The following is a 19,926-nucleotide window of genomic DNA, read 5'->3' as shown; positions in this document are numbered from 1 at the left end:
GGCCCAACACAGCTCCCTTTCCTCGCTCCCACCTTCCAGTTGTCTAGCCCTCCCCGACCCCTACTTTTTGGTGGCTGCTGCAGGGGCAGGCGAGAAAGACAATGGACTCATTGCCAGTAAAATTGCTTTCCCCCCGTCGCAGCTCCACAATCAAGTGAGGCCTTTCCCCAAGCCCTTGCACTCTTGAGTGCTGGTTTTTGAGGCCATCCTCCACCGACAGGTTTCACCTGCACCTCAACCCTGGTGGTACAGTGGACCCCTGTCTCCTTTCTCTCTCTCTGCTCTTTCACTCCATTTTCACTTGTTTTTCACTTATTTCAAGCTCCCCCTTTTACTTTCCTTCTGTGTCTTACCTCCATTTTCACTAGTTGTTTTACTGATTTCAGTCTGCCCCTTTCACTCCCCCTCTGTGTCTCTCCTCCGTTTTCAGTCATTTTTTTTCTCATTTCAATCTCCCCCTTTCACACCCCCTCTCTGTCTTTCCACCGTTTTCATTCATTTTTTTACTGATTTCAATCTCCCCTTTTCAATCCCCTCTGTGTCTTTCCTAAGTTTTCACTTGTTTTTCACAGATTTTATCTCCCCCTCTCATTCTCATTCTGTATCTCACCCCCACTTTTCTTGCACCTTTCACTGCCTCATTTCCACTCTTTCCTCTATTTTTGCCTTTTTCTGACCGGATTTTTTCCCTGCTGCTGCTGCCCCTGTGGCCCCTCCCCTCAGCATGACCAATGCTACTGGCCCAATCCAGCTCCCCTCCCCGCTCCCGCCTGCCAGCTGTCCACCCTCCCCGACCCCTACTTAATGGAGGCTGCTGCAGGGACAGGCGAGCAAGACTACTGACTCATTGTCAGTGAAATTTCTTTCCCCCTCACAGCTCCACCGTCAAATTAGCCCTTTCCTCGAGCCCCTTCACTCATGAGTGATGGTGTTCGAGGCCCTCCTCCACCCACAGGTTTTACCTGTACTTCATCCCTGGTAGTCCAGTGGACCTCTGTCTACTCTCACTCCCCTCTTTCTCTCTGTTTTCACTTTTTTTTTCACTGAATTCAATCTCCCCCTTTTACTCTCCTTCTGTGTCTTTGTTCCGTTTTCACACATGTTTTTTACTGATTTTGATCTCCCCCTTTCACTCCCCCTCTGGGTCTTTCCTCTGTTTTCACTCATTTTTTACTGATTTCAATCTCCCCCTTTCACTTCCCCTGGTGTTTGAGGCCCTCCTCCACCCACAGGTTTTAGCTGTGCCTCATCCCTGGTGGTCGTATGGACCTCGGTCTACATTCTCACACTCCACTCTTTCTCTCTGTTTTCACTCATTTTGAACCTTTTACTCTCCTTCTGTGTCTTTCCTCCATTTTCACTAGATTTTTACTGATTTTAAGCTCCCCTTTTTTCTCTCCCTCTGTGTCTTTCCTCCATTGTCACTCATTTAGTACTGATTTCAATCTTCCCCTTTCACTCACCTTCTGTGTCTTTCCTCTGTTTTCACTTGTTTTTTTTACTGATTTCAATATCCCCCTTTCTCACTCCCCCTCTGTGTCTTTCCTCCATTTTCACTCATTTTTTTACTGATTTAAATCTCCCCCTTTCACTACCTCTCTGTGTATTTCCTCCATTTTCACTTGTTTTTCACTGATTTAACCTCCCCCTCTCACTCTCCTTCCGTGTCTTCCCCCCACTTTTCTTGCACCTTTCACTGCCTCATTTCCACTCTTTCCTCTCTTTTTGCCTTTTTCTACCCATTTTTCCCTGCCGCTGCTGCCCCCGCGGCCCCTCCTCCCAGGTAGACCAACACGACTGGCCTAATCCAACTACCCACCCCGCTAAATGGTGGCCGCTGCATGGACGCGGGCTACCGACGCGCCGCTGGTGCACAAAAGGTAAGCTCTTCTGCGCTCATCCATGACCTGACCGCGACCCGACCGTGACCAGTACCAGTAACCCTGGACCTCCTCAACGCCAACACTTTGACTCAGCGGCACTCCATGCTTTCAACCCAGGGCGCAACAACAACTGCAAGCTAGCATCACCAGCTGACACCCACAGACCCTTCAGCTGTCACCGCTGCCAGTACACCTGCAGCACTGCCAAGAACACTGACCCGAAACACCCCGCCCGCAAGACCACAACCCAACCAAAGATCTTGCAATTGATGGAGCGAGGTGGAAAAACAAAATTTTGTATACCCCTCATGTAGTCATTTCCTCATAACTTAACCTTTATTAATTGTGTGAGTTTGAAAAATATTAATAAACCTAGTATAGAATGCACACACAAATACACATGGGAATACTAATCTGCTTGCATGGAGAACTATAACTGACTAATTTAGTAATGTAGTCATGTTGTTTATTAATGCAAAGCTTTAATTTAATCAAAAGAGGCATAAATGTACTTTCTGTTCATGTGTTTTGTGGCAAAGACATGGAGATAAGTGAGTATATGTTGCTTATTTGCTAGGTAGCAACTAACAGGGAAACCCTTAGTATGGGGGGAGTTAAATATATGGGCTATATTAATTAACATTTATTTGTGTTTGTTTCTATGATAGTTCCCATTTCGGTCGGGAGGACTACCTAAATAATGGAGGCTTTCGATTACTGCGACAGCGAAAGATACTGCGCACGCGCGACAAAAGCCGAGATTGAATTTGAGCTGCCTGTGCCTGAACGAAAGCAGTTCAATGACGACTTGCCCTGGAAGTCCTTATGACTGCCAAAGAATGCACATTTGAGTTACTGATCATGGGAAAGGTTCGTGTAGTAGCTAGTTGAGGATGTGACTAGTCCAAAGACTTACTCAAACAAAAGAATGATGAGGTGATGCTCATCCACCCTCAAATTGTCCAATCAGAACTTGAGTTTGGGCTGATAGTCACTTTTGTAGATATATAAAGTTAGTGAAAAAGGTATAAAAAGTCTTGATTTTCTTTAAGAAAAAACTCTCTTCCGATTTCCTCCTGAGATGCTGTCGGTATGCTGATTTTCCTGAGATGTAAGATTACTTGAATAAATGTTTTATTTCTTTGAGTGAGAACTGAGCTTTAGATGAGGTTATTAGTTAGGGAAGTTAGGAGAAAATGAATGTTGGGAACTATCTGTCTTTTGCTAATATTTGCGTTCTGAAATCTAAATAATAATGTCTATTTCGGAATCTCTGAAATAAAATGAATATAAGTGTTTGAGATAAAACTTTTACTCCTTGAAAGTAATTTTTGAATAAAGAAAAAATAAAGCGAATAAACTGTTAGACATGCTACACTTTGCTTTTAATAAAAATTAGATAAAAGGAGAATTGAGCTGGTCTTGTATTTTCCTACACCTAATTTTTTACTAGCAGATTCATCGACTGTAATGGGGGTGTGTCTGAATAAAATGTCTTGTTACTAAAACCATGGTAAAACTCATTTAAACTGCAGGGGTAAATAGTATAAATATTTAGTTCTAATTTAGACACTCCGCTATGATACAGCAGCTATCCTTTGAATCTCACCGATCCATGAAGTAGGATGGAAGTGTTTTGTGAGTAACTCACAGTGTTATGGGCTCCACTGATGAGTAGATGTATGATTTGGTTCTTCAGGGAAAGGTGATATGGTTTTAGAAAATATTTCTGGAGTAGTGCTGCATCACAATGCATCCTCCTCAACGTCCGATCCCTCAACAAACATGCCACAGAAATCTGGGACCTCCTTGACAGTACCACCCAGGACATAGTGTTCTTCACTGAAACATGGCCCATCACCACCTCGGGACCGGACAACGCCATTGCCATTGCCATTCCCCAAAGATACAAGGTCTCCAGGAAGGACTGCTCCACCCATCCATGAGGAGGAATCACCATCGTCCAAAAATTGACCCTCCTCCTGAGCACACTCCTTGACGAGCCCACAGACCTGCTGTAACACGTTCACTTCAAGATACTAGCCAGCCCTACCACCACCCTCTTAGGAACGCTCATCTACCGACCCCCTGGCCCCCACAGACTTTTAGCTAGCTCCATCATGGACATCATCTCCCCACATGCCATAGCACCCACCAACTCCCACCTCGACAACCTACTTGACCCCAGCACCACATCCCTCCTGTACAACCTCCACAATCCAGATCGTGACTGAACCCATGCACTCAGCAGGACACACTCTCTACCCCCTCTTCACAACTGCTAACTCCATCACCTTCAGCTACACCACCAAACTCCCATGGACTGACCATCAATGTGTCCATTTCACCTTCAGAACACCCACCAGCCACAGACACCTGCACCTGCTCCCACGAAGAAACTGGACCAGTATCACCGATGACTAGCTAACCTCATCACTCAGTAACTCCACCCCAACCATAGCGGAAAACGAAGACCCTAACACAGCAGCCCGAGCACTGCACAGATGAATCTCCAACAGCGCCTAAACCATAGCCCCTCTCAAGAAAAACAACAACACCCATGCCAAGAAAGCTAGTTGGGTTACCACCAAACTTCGGGAGTCCAGACGCACTTGCCGCCGCCTTGAAAAGGCCTGGAGGAACACCAAATCCACAGAAGCCCACAACCACTTCAGAGCCGCCACCAACGTCCAGCACCTACTCATCAGAAAATCAAGGAAAAAGTGATTGAAGACAGAATCTCTACTCACACACACAACAGCAAAGAACTCTTCAACATCATCAAGAAGTTTGCTCAACCCACCAGAGAGTCCACCAACATCCCGCCCTCAAAAGAACTCTGCGACAAACTCAGCACCTTTTTCCACCACAAAATCAAGAACATCTACAACAACTTCGACGAAGACAACCAACACACTGAACCCTCACGAACCACCCCTAACACCGGAATCCAGTGTTTGACAAATGAACAGCCCTCACCACCGAAGACACACTGAAGACGATGAACTCAATCCTCTCTGGGGCCCCCAAAGACCACTACCCCGACACATTTTTAACAGAGCTGCCGACACATTCACACCCATGCTCTGACACACCATCAACCGCTCCCTTGCAACGGCTACCTTCCCCGACAACTGGAAATATGCCGAGGTCAAACCCCCCTGAAGAAACCCTCGGCGGACCCCACCGACCTCAAAAACTACAGACCCATCTCCCTGCTCCCTTTCCCAGTGAAAGCCATCAACAGCCAACTCGCCACATTCATCAAAGAGCACAACATCCTCGACTTCTCCCAATATGGCTTCAGAAAAAAACACAGTACGGAAACCGCCCTCCTCGCTGCAACATATGCCATCTGCACCCTACTGGACAGAAGAGAAACAGCAGCTCTCATCCTCCTCGACCTCTCAGCGCCGTTCAACACAGTCTCTCACCGGACCCTAATAAGCAGACTCCACGACGCAGTTATCCAAGACAAGACCCTCAACTGGATCCACTCCATCCTCTCTGGCAGAACTCAGCGGGTCAGACTCCCCCCTTTCCTCTCGGACCCTACACCTACCACCTGCAGAGTCCCCAGGGGGTCTTCCTTAGCCCTACACTCTTCAACGTCTACATGGCTCCGCTCGCCCCATCGCCAGAACCTACTGTCTCAACATTGTGTCATACACAGACAACACGCCCTGGTCACCAGCAGACTCGACTACGGCAACGCACTCTATGCTGGAAAAAACTAAAACCTCACCCACAAGCTACAGAACATCCAGAACGCCGACTCAAGACTGGTCCTCGACCTGTCAAGACACTGCCCCATCTCTCAGCACCTGCACACACTCCACTGGCTCCCCATTGAAGCTAGAGTCACCTTCAAGATGCTCATCCAGGCCCACAAGGCTCTCCACGACACCTGCCCAGCATACCTGAACAGCCGACTCAAATTTCACGCACCCCAGAGAACCCTACGATCAGCCAGGCTCTCCTAAGCTGTGGTTCCCTGCACCAGAAAAACCAGATCGGGAGGCTGCTCTTTCTCCTTCCTAGCAGCCAGAGCCTGGAACGCCTTTCCGCTCCAAATCAGACAGACAACATAGCTCCCGATCTTGGCAAGAAACCTCAAAACCTGGCTGTTGGACAGAAACCCCCTTGATGGACAGGAGCCTGCTAACACCCCCAAATCCCACTCAGCGCCTTGAGACCCTTACGGTTGAGTAGTCAGACTTAACAAAAGCCTGTTTGATTGATTGATCTTGCCCAGCCAGGAGAGGGCATGCTTCTTCCAACTGTTCAATTCTTGATGAACCTTAACCAATATCTCTGAGTAGTTCACCTGGGCAATCTTTTCAGGTGTTGAAAAAATCCGGACCCCCATGTGTGTGATGCCGCTAGTGGCCAAGGTAAATGGGAAGTGCAACATTAGAAGGTGTTGGTCTGTGGCCGGCAACGTAAGGCCTAGTACGTAGGTCTTGTTCAGGTTGATTTTAGATCCCGACACAGCACTGAAGGCACCAACTTCCTCCAACAAAGGGGGAAGAGACAGCAAGGGATGAGTTAAAAAAGCAACAAATTGTCTGCATATAGCGAAATCTTGTCCTCCCTGTCTCCCATCCAGATCCCGGTGACCGTGGGATGGTGGCGGACCCTTTCCGCAAAAGGCTCCATGTAGAGCGCGAACAGGAGAGGGGAGAGGGCTGCCTCGTACCCCGCTCAATCCGAAAGGGATGGGATACCACCCTATTGACCCAGATACGGGCTTGTGGACTTTGGTAGACGCAGTTCACCAATTCCTGAATCTCTCCCCTAAACCAAACCGACAGTGGACTTGGTGCAAATAAGGCCAATGGACCCGGTAGAAGGCCTTTTCGGCATCCACTGGGGTAAGTATCGCTGAGGTCTGGGTGCACTGCGTCTTGTCTCATATTATAATTTTTGTGAAACCCCTCCCTAAGCACCTTTTTCATTATTGTTTCAGAACCATTTGGTCCTGAGGAGAACCCCCCATAACAAGTGTGGGTTCGAAACGCGTCGACCACTGACCACTGACCACTCTACTCCCGTATCAGGTCTTTACATGCTGTGTTAAGGACAGAGTACCTTCACTAACCTTGAGAGAAAGACTTCTCCGGTGTTAATTTACTAAAAGACTTTTAAATTGCATCACCCAAAGGGATTTTTTCCAACCTATTTGTGACCGATACGTGGATCCATTTGTTTCTCTTGGTTTATTGATTATTTTGTTATGTGTATGAATGTTTTTGTATGACTGGACGGCCATGTATGACTGAATGTTTGAAATGCCTATGTTCTGTTTTCACTGTTGTATAGATTGTATATATGAAATCGTTGGCTTCTCCTTGCACTGAAAAATTGTGTACCAAACAAAGCAAAAAATAATTGCAAAAGAATAAATCTTTATACGTTGCTAAAGAAATTAAGCAGGTGGTTTTTGCTTTACTCAAACCCCCATAAACCCACCCCCCCCCTGTTTGTTCTAAAGTATTTCTCAGCATTGGCTTCCGTGTTGTTCTTCTACCGTATGGATTTCTAGCAGCACTGTAGTCTGAGAGAGGGCATTGAGGCTGTAAATGTCACCTATATTCGCTTGTAGTGGAGCTACAGGAAAGACAGTTAGATTATTGGTTTTGCAGTGGCCTTCTACACGTACTTGGCTTTATTGATGGGTCAGATGTTACACCAGATGTAAGGGGACTTGGTGACAGGTCTGGTACTGTATGGGACAGTTTTGGGTTGCACCTGCCCTCGATAGGGTTACTTCAGCGTAGGTCGGTGGTTTTACAGTGATGTTGTTGTGAGCTGAAGGATCATTATTTTGTACCTCCTGAGATCTTCGGGTGCTGTTATGGCTGATGGTTGAGTTCTTTCTTTGTAGCTGGATAATCTGTGCACACAGATTGTATTTTTCATTCATTCCTCAATGAGTCTGTATGGGAACAGTAGTAGGGTGTACAGATTTTGCAATATAGATGCACAGTGAAACGAAGCAAATGTAGCTTCTGAATCACTCTGAACTCTGGAGATTAATTGGTTTATGGGCTCCATTTTAGTGTCTGTTTCTGAAATGTATAATGCCATTGTGTTTAGCAGGTCAACATGCGGCTCTAACTTCGCTGAGTGAAAGTTTTTTTTCCTATACAGGTGCTTGCAATGTCTCCAGGAGTGTGGACCAGACATCTGAGTTACTGGTCATCCCGTCTCCTTGGACTGGAGTGTGAATGTGTGAGGAGGAAACTTATTTGCTTGAGATTAAAAGTGGAAGCACCAGTGGTAGGGGGCTGGGAGAGAGGCTGTGTTACTCTGGGAATTGTATTGGTTCCCACTATGGCTTGCATTTCACTTTTAGGCCTGGTAGCAAGGTTTAGGTGACTGACAGATCTTTCTAAACTTCCTTCTTGCCTGTCCTTGCCTTTTAGGGGATGAAACACCAATGTAACATAAACAATTATTCTGTGAGTCCAGTTTGAAAAAGGTAAGAAAGTTCTTTATGAAAATGTCTCCGGTAATTCGTCATCCTTATGAGCCTGTGAGGCTGAGTAAATATTGAGAGGGCAGTTGATGTGGCAAGCTCGGGCCCATACCTATGGGTTCTACATCCAGAGAATTCATGCTGTAGGTGTGTACTCCATACCCATCATCCTCAGAAACCTTGCCTGTACTGGCTCCATTGATGGTGCTACTACTTGCCGAGCTCTCCCTTAAAGGGGTGTTAGTTTTTTTTAAAGAAGTCAAACATTGTGGGGGAGGACAGGCTGCTTAGAGATCTGTGCATTTGAATTTGAGCTGTCTTTAATAGAATTGATCCTGGTTTGAGGTACTTGCCTGGAGCAGGGCTTCCCTTCTTCTAGTTTCAGCCACTGGGTTGCAGATCTGAGTCTTCCAGACCTCATAATGTCTGTACTTTCCCCGGTGCTTGTCCCACTGCTTTAGCTTCCAACAAATATGCACAGAGGTATGCAGACACTCTGTCCCTTTGATGGAGCACTGTTCCTGGGGCCTTGGGGAGGCTCAAGACAGCACAAGCGGCACTCGTGCCTAGACCAGCCATCTCTGCGTTCTGCCGTTGCTGCTAATACCCTCTGAGTATGGGGCCCTAAAGGCACCCACCCAAGGGACCCACCTAACTTGTTGGGATGCGGTTGCTCACGGGCAATCGCTGTGTGTAACAAGAACAATGATTCTGCACTCCAATAAGTATATTAATTAATATTTTCAGCTAATACGGACAATGTGAATAGAAGCACATCAACTTGGCTCGTTCTTGTTTCTCTATTGAGAAAATGTCTTCTTAAAATGACCGTAGCCAACGCGTTTCGACCTGAAGGGGCTTCTTCAGGAGTACAAGCAAATATATAATATATAAATTAAAATTATGACAAGCATAACAAATATCTACAATTTAAAACAATCATTCTAACTAATTAATCCATAAAGGTGAGGAAAAAACGATCTCTATTTTTACAGTTCATCATCATGTACAATATCTACAAATATTAACAGAAAAACTCAGATCATTTTTGTTTTTTTGCCCAATGTTTCACATTTGTAACCTGCAGAGAAACTTTTACAGGAAAAGGTAAATTAATCCGATAGGGGATTTTCTTATGTATATTCAACATGACATTCGTATGGCATAGGACAAAGGCTTTTCAACCTAAGTAGTGAAATGGTGACATTTTACAAACAATTAATGTGAGCTGGAGAATAGAGGCATTGTGGTATTCATTAAATAGAGCTTACCAATAGTAATAACAACGTTCTTATGACAATTCATTAAGATCCTCCTCCGTAATTTAATTCTGTTCCTCACTCTATCTAGGAGTGCCAGTCAGGCCTAAATATAGACGAAAAGGTGATGGACACAATATTGCAAATACACTACTGTCCAAGCCATCTTGAACTAAAGGGGAATAGATAGCTGAGACATACCTCTTATTATTTTTTTTTAATTAAATACCAAAAAGGTGAATATTTTCTTTTTCAGTTACTTCTTTTTTAGAGCTATTTTCAGTGGGTGATGCTCTCAAAAAGCCATCTGTTCAAATGTAAATTAAACAGATGTATAGGATCTATATCTTTAAAGGTTTAAGCAGTATTGAGCTTTTGATTCTTTGCACCCACATGCATTAAAAGAAAAAACATTACTTTTGTGGATATTGAGATAGGTGCATTTGTAATTACCCTATACCCCTTGTTTTGTGTTCGCTGTGTGTGATGGTTTTGTCTTGGCCTGGTGGAAGGAGGGCCACAAACCTGAGTGTAGGTTGATGCAGAGCAGTGCACAAATACTGAGTTGGTCACACTGATGCTCCCCTTTCTGATGTTGCAACAGCCTCCTCACCTCCTTCTCCACTCCTTCTACTCTACCTCCAGTACCACCATGCCCTCCATGGCCCTCCGTGACCCTCCAACACAACAGCAGCTGCTTCAATTACTTTTCAGCTTCGTGAACCACACAGCCACGTGGCTCTTGCGTCTCTTACGGGTTTCGCGCTGAGGTCAGAGCCAGGCCGGCCGGGGATTGGCCTTGAGGGTGCAGCGGGATGCGCAGGCCCAGTTCAATGCAGTCTGTAGTCCGGTGGTATTGTGGAGGTATTGTGAAGCCGCTGCGGGGTAGGGAGCTAGCTTACGCTGGGCCAAGTTGGGAGCTGCAGAACACTTACGGCTCTGCTCGGACAGGCACAGCAGCACAGAAAAACAAAGGGGCATATCAGCGAGGGCTGGCAATAAAATTATTGCCGCTTTAGCATCCATTTTCGGACGAAAAGCGGCGATAATTTTATCGCACTGCCAGCATGGGAAGGCTACCGAGTGGTCCCATGCCTCAGCGCTGGTTACCCTAAAGCCCATCTTTGCATCGCCAATGAGATGCAAAGTGGGCGCACCCTTGCAAAATAAGGTGGAGAATGCCGCTAACCGGCATTACTCCAATCATCAAGGAAATCGCTAAACTGCTTAGCAATCATTAAAGTATCGCTAACCGCGCGTAACGCAGGTTCCTGTACGCCTGCTTTCAATCTGATTTAGCCATGTAATCCAATGGGAGGTGGATTACATGGCTAACTCCACCCTGCCCTATCAGCAAGGTACCGCCTATCGCAGTGCGATTATCGCTAGCTAACGCTTGGATTTCTATCGCTGTGGAGATAAGCATTGCTGATTACATGCTATCTCCGTGATAGAATCCAGCGATAGCCGGCGATAATTATACTAGTGCTGTGTGCTTAGCGATAATTATCGCCGGCCCTTGCTGATGTGCCCCTAAGTGGTCGCATGAATGAATGATACCTTGTGCATTTAAACTATGCCTTGAGTTGACAGTAAGTCAAAGAAAACAGTACCTTTTCTTTAAGGCAATAACAATCACATTTTCCTTTACACTGAAACTAAAAAGGTCTCTGTGCCTGTTCTAAGCATGCTTATGTTTCAGGTAGCACCTTTACTGATATATAATAATTTGCATGTGTTAATCTTTTTTTTTTCTTCACATTTTTATTTCAAGTATAGCATGACGTAATATAGTGACACATTTTTCTTCCGTCCATTTTTTGGCATACGCCTGCAATTTCAAAAGTAGCGTTGCACCAGATTGGTAGGGCTGGACTTATTTATTAGCTTTTCAAAAAGATATTATGGGTGTTTATTTTAACAGTGTTGCAGTTTAATGCTTTTTGGTTACGTGTGGTGCTGTGCACACTTTATCAAACAATAGCTCAATTCTGCTGATAGGTACAGACACCTACACTCGCATGCACTCAAAACACATTTGTGGCATTCACCTACAGACAAAAACACATACACTGCCTTACATCTTTCCACATACACAAAAATACAAAAGGACACACATGTATGCAGACAAGAGCACACAGACACATCTGCACACTGAGATACGCTCACTGTCATAGATGTACTGGCACAATCAAATATGACAGAAACCACAATTGTGCACAGTTTTGATAAGTAAATATGTACCTCTCTTACATTGAAATTACTCCATAGTAAATAAGTATATAATGCATGGTTAATTAAAACCTTTGCAACGTTAGACCAAAACGAAATCCGTTATATACTTATTTATATAAGGTTTAAAAAAACAATAATTTGTGCAAAAGGACAATGGTGCTTCTGAAGCATTGGGCATACAATAGAAGTGGAAAAGAACTAGATACAAAGGGGCAGATTTATGTCGCACTTGAGGCACTTTTGCGCCGCCGTTGCGTCACTTCTGGGACGCAGCAGCGGCGTAAACCCTGCACCACGTTGCGGCACACTTACACCGTGAGGCATCTATGGAGATGTGTCACGGTGTAAGGTCCTGCGCCACATGAAACCTGCATCAGGTTTCATGTGGGCGTTTCCACGCAGGGGGGGCGTTCCGTCGCAGAAATGCCCCTGAAAAGTGACTCAGTGAAATCTACAAGATTCCACTGAGTCACTTTACCAACGCTGATGCGTCAAAACCCTGTGCCGGCTTGAAGCAGGCATAAGGTTTGAAGCACCACGTTAGAGATAGGGCAAGTTGGAAAAGTGCTGGAGTTGCGTGCCGCACGCAACACAACTTCAGCACTGCGCCAACTTGACGCCCTAGATGCGACACAGATCTGTTTATTTCTGCGCCATGGCGGGCCGCATTGTAAATGTGGCGCATCATGGGTGGCGCAAGGATAAACATGCGTGCCGTATCTTCCCTGGCGCATCTCAGCTGATTTGCAGAGATGCATCAGGCAACATAAATCTGCCCCATATTATACCCCATCTGCGATGGTAGGCATAGAGAGAGGAGGCAGGGAGCGCTGTGGTTGGAAGAGGGGTCCTATGGGTCGGTAATGTTTGCATGCAGTATACACAGGGTATTTTTTAAGACCAAGGATGGAGATAACGTGTGTTGTACTAGGAAATGTTTAACTATATTACAAGTGACATTACTATACGCTATGGCAAATAATATCACAATTACATCTTTAGCAATTAATCCGTTTGCTTCATGCTCATGTAGGTGGCCCAGACATAGACAAGTGGTGGCAATGTTTGATGGGTTATGTTTTTTACACAGAAGGGGCCAGTCATCAGGAAGGAAGAAACAGAAGTTTTAATTTTAAGCCATTCCATTGTGAAGTGGACAGGGGACCATGTAATGAGACAAATCTATACGCAGTCTTAAAAAATACCATCTTTTGCTTAGTTTTCCCCATTGATTTCTGCCTTCTTTGACTGAACTTATTTTAGTTGGCCATCGGGATCTTAATGTTTCACTTTTAACCAGTGATAAAGTGCTTGTGCTCTTCCCTTTAAAACTGGTAAAATTGGCATACACCTAATTGGCACATTTCATTTGCTTATACATCCCTATAATATGGTGCCATATGTACCCCAAGGCCATCAAATTAAATGGTATATATGGGCTGCAGCATTAACTGTGCCACCAACTAAAGTAGAACTGTAAAACATGTTGCCAAGCCTGCCCTTGCAACCTGTGTCTGCAGTTTTAAATTGCCACTTTGACTTTGTAAAATTAAACCTTTTGTCAGCTGTCTGTCAACATTCCATTTTAGTATTTGTAAGTCACCCCTAAGGTAGGCCCTAAATGCCCATTGGGCAAGGTGCACAGTATTTAAAAAGGAGGAGGGGTATGTGTATTTAGTGTTTCGCATGTCCAGACAATGAAATCCTACATAGTCATTTTTTACTGTGGTAAGGCTTGACCTCCCTTGGGAAACATAGGGTTACTTTATAACAATTTGTAATGCCTTACTTCAGTTTGAGGGCAACTAGAACCATGATTCCAAGACTTGTTTTAATCATAATTTAAAAATCAACTTAATGGTCAACTCACATTGTATATCAATATTTTAGAAATGACACAGTAATATTTTCTCTGTCTGAGCCAATGTGTTTTTTTCTGACATGGTAACCAGACGGCTAATGGCTCTCCTGTGGTGTTATGTGTATTGCTCCCAGGCAGTGATCAATAGGCTGGGGTGTGGAGATGTCTTTTTCGTCCTTGAGCAGGCTGCCCATTAGGTTTGTGCCTTGCCCCCTACCAACCTTTAAGGGTGTCAAACCTGTCAATCAATCAATCAATCAATCAATCAAGTATTTGTAAAGCACTCTACTTACCAATGAGGGTCTTAAGGCGCTGGGAGGGGGTGGGGGGGGGGGGTGCTGCTACTGCTCGACTGTCACTGGCTGATGTAATTCACAGCTAGGCCTGCTTACAGTTGCCTTCCTAGTCAGCTTAGATCCACACCCAGTGGGGGAGGGGAGCTGCCACAGAGTGGCAGTGGTTAGGAGTGACCACAAGGGAGGGTTTGCCTATTATCTACCACACATGGAACTGGAAAAGTAGATGTTATTACTATTATTATTAGGACGGTCTTGTATAGCGCGTGAATACCCTGGAGCATCCCAGCGCTTATCAGGACAGAGTAACGCTCATGTGAGTTCAGGGACAGCGGTTAACAGATGTTTGCGAAAACGGAGGAGGCATGTCTCAGAGCGCAAACCTAAAGGGAGTGAGTTCCATAAGGTCGCGACCTTCACGGAGAACCTCCTTCCTCCTGAACGGCCCTTTAACCCTAGGGGTCTTAAGTAGCTGTTTTTGGTCTGAGCGAAGTGTTCTACTGGCTTTGTAAGGGGTAACCAGATTATGCAAAACGGGGGGCCTTTACCCTGCAAGATTTTATGTGCAAGGCAGAGAGATTTAAATTTCACCCTTTCCCGCACCGGTAACCAATGCAAAGCCCTCAGTGCGGGTTTAGCCGACCGTGACATGGGGATGTTATTAAGCATTCGTGCAGCCGCGTTCTGAATTTGTTGTAATTTATTCAGAGTTGCCTCAGGGGCGCCCAGGTAGATTGCATTGCTGAAATCCAATCTTGATATAATCAGCCCCTGGATCAAAAGCTTCCGAGATGGAAATGGAAGAAGAGGCAGCACTTTGCGAACGGATCGGAGAAGGCCAAAAAAGAAACTTGCCATCTTAGTAGCCTGGGTCCTGAAGGAGAGGTCTTGCTCCAACCAAATACCAAGGCTCTTGATCTCTGCCTTGGGTTTTGGCGGTGATCCCAGACAACTAGGCCAGACGGTCGAGGGGAGTGAGGGACTTTTCTGCCGCATCAGCATGATTTCGGTCTTTGAACCGTTCAGCTTAAGTGCTGACTCCCCCATCCAAGTGTGGACTTTGGATAGGCAGGAGTGTAACACCAGGGGATTTTCCGTAGCTTGGGATAGGGCAAACACCATCTGGGTGTCATCGGCATAGCTCACGATTTTGATGTTAAATGGAGCCACCACATCCTCCAAGGGGGCCATATACACATTAAATAATGTGGGGCTCAAGGAGGAGCCCTGCGGCACTCCACAGTGGAGGTGGATGGATGCTGATAGTGAGTTGCCTTCCCAGACCTGATAGGTCCGGTCGCTAAGAAATGACCGCAGCCATTTCAGTGCAGTTCCACGCAGTCCGATGTCTGACAGCCGTTGAAGTAACACTTGATGGTTAACAGTGTCAAAAGCTGCACTAAGGTCCAGGAGGATCACTGCCACTGATCCTCCCGAATCCAAAATGCTTCTTGCTTCTTCAACGACTGCCAGCAAGGCGATGTGGCATTTACTGTTTAATAACAAATCTATATCACCTCATGAATGACATCTACACCTTCTCATTGACTAATCAGTTCAGCGTTTAGACTAAATAGAAAACGCATTTCCATTCTGGAATTTATTTGCTAAATGTGTGATTAAGATACTTATTAATGGATATGTCCGATGACCAGGATCCCTCGTTATCGGGTAAAGGTTAGTGTCCTTGGTCAAGCATGCCCACATGTTCAGTTGTAGCATTCTAGAAACTTCTCTCATAAAGAGGAATGCAGTACCAATAAATCTGGCAGCTATAAAGAGAGCAGCACATTCGACTGACTGTTGAGGGAGAGTTCAGTGGCACTCACTCTTTAGTAAAATCGGTACACTTAGGGCCCGATTTATGAGGGTTTGACGTAGGGCAGCGCTGCAAGGAATGTTGCTGCGCTGCTCTAAGTCAAAACAAAAGGGCAGGAATGCGCATTTTCTATGTGATACAGCGCATTCTTGTCATTTTCCCCAGCATCAGCGCACAAAGGGACGCCTTCCTGCACATAATCAATCAGTTCAGGTGATTTTATTTTTCTACGTGTGCTGCAGATTGCAGCACACATAGAAAAAGGAAAACACGAGGAGAAATTAAAACATTTATTCTGGTTGCGCCTCCATAATGCCACCATTGGAGTGGCGTTAGGTTCTAACGCATTCCCAGGCTTACCATTTCTCGTAAATCTGTGAATGTGTCAGGTTCCATGGGTGGAACACCCACAGGAGGACCCATGGAATGCCCCTTTCACAGAGTTTTTTTTGGCTGAAAGGGAAACATATTTTCAAGCCCATGAAAAGTGGCTTTACGTGGCCTTGTAAATATGCTGTGGCACATTGAGCTTCCGTAATGTCAAAAAAGTGACATTCTGGTGGCGCAAAAGTACTGGTAATTTTTTAGCCAAGAACAAATATAGGGATTGTTAATGGCGTTAAAGAATGTGTTCAAAAATAAATTCATAAGCATTATTCTACCCCTCTGCCTCTATATACATTTTCCCCCGAACATCGTGAAAAAAGTATTCCTTTAAAGGCTGAAAATGCTCTTTATGACTTTGAAGTCAATTTGGAGAAACACTTGACATCCAATCATCTGTGAAACCAATTCAATGAAGCAACACCCGCAAGAGAGAAAGCCGCATATCTTTGGAATTTCAGGTATCTTTTAATTACATTGCAATGCTGTAGGACTGCGCAAGGCAATGCTGCTTCTGAATATTTTATGAAGGGTGCAATCATAATATGGACGATAGCAAATGCAGGTGCTCCAGACAGATAACTTTCTATGTCGAAAGCTTTATAGGACCCAATAGAATTCTACTCTGGACCATTAAACATTCATTTTGGTGTTGACAAAGATGCCCCACAGCTACCTCAAATAGAGTACAACTTTGGGAGACTGACAACTGTTTCACAGTAAAAATGTTCTTTTTTATGTCAATGTAAAGCTTGCACTTTATACATTATTCCTCATTTCTAGCAGGCACCAGACTATCTTCTGTCCACAGGCAAAATGTTGTTTCAAGCCTTGCTCCTAAAACTTACCTATATTATTGAGGTACAGTTGTTTTTTCTGAGCTGTAATCCAAATTTTCTTTTCACCGTAAAATGGCAAAAAATACACGTATACTTTTAATATTTGCTTTACTGCCATCTCAAAGTTACACGCCATTATTATATATGTATATATATATATATCTATACATATATATATACATATATAAATATATAAATGAATAAAACATACAATAATAATTGCGTGTAACTATGATTATCAGTTTTAAAATATAGGACTACATAAAGTTGAACAATTCATAAATCAATGAGCAAGGCTAATCATATTGTCAATGAAGTTAATGAAAGAAAATAGGGCACACTATTCTCTTAAGCAATCTAGGTAAACCATAAATAACAAATGCTGTGTTTCCGAAGGTAATATTTTATTTAATGTCTGATTTCAGCACTTAGGGCCAGATGTAGGTAAGTTAATTTTACCGATTCATAAATACCGAATTTTGCCGATTCGGTATTTATGAATCGGTAAAATAGAAGGGGGGAGATGTAGGGAAAATCGGTAATTGGATTACCGATTCTGTAGGAATCTGTATTTACCGAATCGGTAAATACCGATTCGGCAATGGCCATTGATTCCTATGGGCATTGAAGCTCATAGGAATCAATGGGCATTACCGAATCGGTATTTACCGATTCGGTAAATACGGATTTTTGCAAGGGTGCAGGGGGTGTCACTTTGACACCCTCCAGCACCCCGGTTTAAGGCATGTGTGACATGTGGCACACAGACATGCCCTAAGGGCATGTCCGTCTGTCACATGCCATAGGTGTGCATGCACACATGTGCATGCACACCTGGAATCGGTATTTTACCACCCAATTGGATTGGGTGGTAAAATACCGATTCGGTAAGGCCTGTGGGACTCAAAAGAGTCCCACCTACATTTCAAAATTACCGAATCAGTAAAAATACCGATTCGGTATTTTACCGATTAGGTAAATTTACCGATTCGGTAAATTTTCCGAATCGGTAAAATAGCCCACCTACATCTAGAATAGCCATTTACCGGTAGGTAACGGCCGAATCGGCCCTTACCGGTCAGTAAATGTCTACCTACATCTGGCCCTATGTGCCTTATTAAGCATATGGTGGTTTGTATTTTGTTCAATCCAGGGCAACATTGTGTTTTTACTACACTGCTCTGGTGGACTTCAGCCCACCAAATTTAGAGCGTTCCACCAGGCAGGTGTAGATCGCTATGCTTCAGTGGAGGTGCTTCACCACAAATATTTTTCTGTTTCAAAATCTTCAAAGAGGGTTTTTGCTTTTTTTAAAAAACAAAATCCCTGTCATGCTTAGAGGTGTCTCCCTGGTTCACAGTTTCATTTATTTGTTTTCCTATTCTGGAAAATAAGGCTTTCCCTGGCTGGTCCGCACATCAAAGAACAGTCTCTGAATAGTTGTCTACATAATTATTAAAAAGCCCACCCTGGACCCATCCAAGCCTGAAAGTTATCGCCCCATCTCGTTGCTACCCTGGCCAGCCAAGATCACTGAGGCCCATGTCAATCTGGCCCTGTCTGAACATCTGGTACGGACCAATGCCCTCGATCCCACACAAAACGGATTCCGTGCTGGGCACAGTACGGAAACTGCGTTACTTGTGATGGTGGAACATCTCCGGGCAAGGCTGGATGCTGGTCAAACGGCGGCGCTTATTTTGTTAGACCTTAGCGCCGCCTTTGACACGGTGGACCACAGCATCCTCCTGCATCGGCTCGAGGAGACTGGCATTGGCGGTCAGGCGCTGCAATGGTTCCGCTCCTTTTTAGATGACCGCTCCTTCTGTGTTGCCATCCCTCCCTTCAAGTCCAATTACCAACCGCTGGCCATGGGGGTCCTCGCTGAGCCCCACGTTGTTCAACCTTTACGTGAGACCGCTGGCTGATGTCGCTAGGCAGTGGGGCCTAACTTTGGTCTCATATGCCAACGACACACAGCTGGCGGTTACTCTCAGCGGGGATGCGGAAATTGAGGCCCCCAGGTTTCAGTCTGGACTGAAGGCGGTGGCTAGCTGGCTGACAGGCAATTGCCTTCAGCTAAATGCCACAAAGACGGAGGTGATGGTCGTCGGTAAGGGAGTGGAGCTGTGGGGCGACCACTGGTGGCCCTTAGAGTTGGGACCTACTCCGATACCGGTATCGGAGGTGAAAAACCTGGGGGTATGGCTGGATGCGGGCCTCTCCTTTGTAGGGCACACTAAAAAAACTGCGGCCTGCTGTTTTGGACTCCTAAGGGGCTTGAGACCTGTTCTCAAGTTCTTTGACGCCCCAACCAGGCAGCTGGTGATCCAGGCTACTATCATCTCTCGCCTGGACTATGCCAGCTCTCTCCTGGCTGGGGCTAACCAGGCCGAGCTAACCCGCTTGCAACGGGTTCAGAATGCTGCGGCGAGGGCGATTGTTGGCCTGCCCAGATTCAGCTCGGTGGCAGGTGTACTTCGCTCCCTACATTGGCTTCCGGTTAGGAAGCGCATCCTCTTTAAGGTTCTGTGTCTTGCCTTTAAGATCTTGAGAGGTATTGGCCCAGAAATCCTGTCGAGCTGTCTTTCCTTCTATGTTCCCACCCGTAGCCTCCGTTCCCAGGGTTTGGCCCTTGCGGTGGTCCCCAGATTCAGGCTCAGTCGCATGGGAGGCCGCTCGTTTAGGGTAATGGCCGCGTCAGCATGGAACTCCCTGCCTGTTGAAATCCGTCTGATGGAGGACCTCTTGACCTTCCGAAGGGCTATAAAAACCTTCTTGTTTTAGCTGTTTTGTTTTTATTCCCCTGTTGTGTTATGTTCTACCTTGTCTCTGCGCCGGGACGCTCCTTGGCTGGAGTATCTGTGCG

This window comes from Lissotriton vulgaris, chromosome 4_1 (genome assembly GCF_964263255.1).
Source record: "Lissotriton vulgaris chromosome 4_1, aLisVul1.2, whole genome shotgun sequence".
In the NCBI taxonomy this organism is placed as follows: Eukaryota; Metazoa; Chordata; class Amphibia; order Caudata; family Salamandridae; genus Lissotriton; species Lissotriton vulgaris.
This window is presented reverse-complemented; position numbering follows the sequence as displayed.